Consider the following 2,105-nt stretch of genomic DNA (forward strand, 5'->3'; position numbering starts at 1 on the left):
GGTTTGTTTCAATTAACCCCAGCCTGGGACACTGGGACTCAGAAGAGCCAGCTTGGAGCAATTGATTAGCAGGGGGAGGTGCGTATTTTAAAAAGGCTTCCTGAACTATGGCTGAACTCACAAAGCTGGTGCTGGTGTCCACGCCTCACCACCTCATCCCTGCAGCTCTGAGTCACTTTCATCAGCTGCCCTGCCCTCCCTGGGTTTGATGTAAATTGGAGCATGCAGTTCTGGTATAAGGGTTGTGCTTCAGGACTCGAGGAAACTCTAACAGCCCAGACAGCATGAATGAAAGCCTGGAGGAATGTCCATGTCTACCCAGGCAAGGTGTGGGCTAAGCTAAGGGCATGCTGTTTTGCTCTGAGTTACCTCCTGGGTCGTGGAAGAGAGTCTGGGAAGGTGAAGGTCCATTTGCAAGAGTTACAGAAAGCACCATGCGGTCAATGGGGTGGTGGCCTGTGTTACGAATGGCAGCTGCTGCCTGCCCTCCTGGGAACCTGCAGGCCCCTCACTGGCCAGGGGACGCTGGACCTTTGCTGTTTTGTTATCTCCCTTATTAGATTCCAAAGGGCCTTGGACACATCTTCATCCCCCTGCCCTCCCAATCCCAGTGCCCAACCCTTGCCCAACCAAGAGGGCATTCTCAGGCCTAATGGAGTCAGTGAGGGGCACCGAGAAGGCTCTGAGCTGGGCTGGAGATAAAGGGACGCCAGAGCTCCCTGGCCACAGGGAGAGGGTCCTGGGAAGTATTTTCTTTTTCTTCTCTCCTGGATTCCAAGCCTGATAAAGCAGCCTTTTCTTTCTGCTCACTTCAGGGGTCCCCACTGCTGAAGCTGGATTAATCTGCCACTATTTCTTAGTGACTTGACATCGCTTTCATGATGTTTTTTAATCCCACAACCCCCTCAGCACCTGAGATAAGAGAGAATTGGCTATAAAAAGGAAACACTTCTCTTAATTACTCTTAAACTCCAGAGTGACCTGCCCAAGGGCAGGGAGCCGAGGCAGCGGGGTGTTTATGAAGGCAGGGGCCATAAATCACGCGGGCTGGTTGCGGCTCTGAGCTGCCATCTGCAGTCCACGTCACTGCTCCCCTCCATGGCATTTAATCAATGGCCTTTCTGGGAGCGCTGAGCAGTGCCATCTCCTGTGGGCTGAGGACCCACCTGCAGCTGCATCTGGAAGGAACATCCAGGAGAAGTGGCCCAGGTCCTCCCTTGGCTGGAGTGGGGAGGTCACAGGACATGCTTTGGTCCATGGGGCAGCCTTGGAGCTCCTGAAACTCCACAGCTGCAGGAAGACGATGGGATGCTCTGTAGACAGGCCTCCTCCAGGCTTACCCTGTGGGACCCATGTGGAAGAGAGGCCCAGAACTCTGAGCCCTGGCAGACCTTACCCCCTGCCTGCCCACCCATAGCTGCCACTTGGCCCTGCCTTCCCCAGAGACCAGTGGGCTGTTCTCATTTCCCCCTTATCCCTGGTCAGGTCAACAGCAAAGGACACCCAGGACATGTGTCCTCCTGGTCCTGACTCTAGTGCCCGCAGCTGTGAGGACCCCACCTCCTCCCCTGACTTCCCACCCCACCTCACCTCCTCCCCTGACTTCCCACCCCACCCCACCTCCTCCCTATCTACTCATTCTGCCACCCCACATGGGTGCCGAGAGCTCTTCTCCCCAAATTTTATATCGTGTGAAATTGGGAGCGCCTCTGGAGAGGGAGAAGCCCCATTTCTGCACATTGTAGAAGCAGCTCAGAGCAGACATGGGGTGGAGGGTGGCGTGGAGTGTGGGTCTGGTTCTGGGTCAGGAGCTCTCTCTGTACCAGGCCGGGATTTGGCCAGTCCTTGGTGACTGGAGACAGTGAAGGGTGAAGAGACCTAACACTGGGGTCCAGAGCACCCCCAGCCCTGTTGGGTGACAGGCTATGGGAGAGGCTTAGCAGGGCTCCGAGGTGATTGGGGGCATTGGTGCTGTGCAGGTGCAGCCAATCCCTCTGCCCTGGGGCATCCTGCATCCCTGCAGCCATGCACTCATGCAGTGGGCAGTTCTCACTGCCACAGTACTGCCTGGAGGGTGTGGCCAGGTGGGGGGCTGCTCCCCAGTA

Source organism: Tupaia chinensis, unplaced genomic scaffold (genome assembly GCF_000334495.1).
Source record: "Tupaia chinensis unplaced genomic scaffold, TupChi_1.0 Scaffold000602_1, whole genome shotgun sequence".
NCBI classification, from domain to species: domain Eukaryota; kingdom Metazoa; phylum Chordata; class Mammalia; order Scandentia; family Tupaiidae; genus Tupaia; species Tupaia belangeri.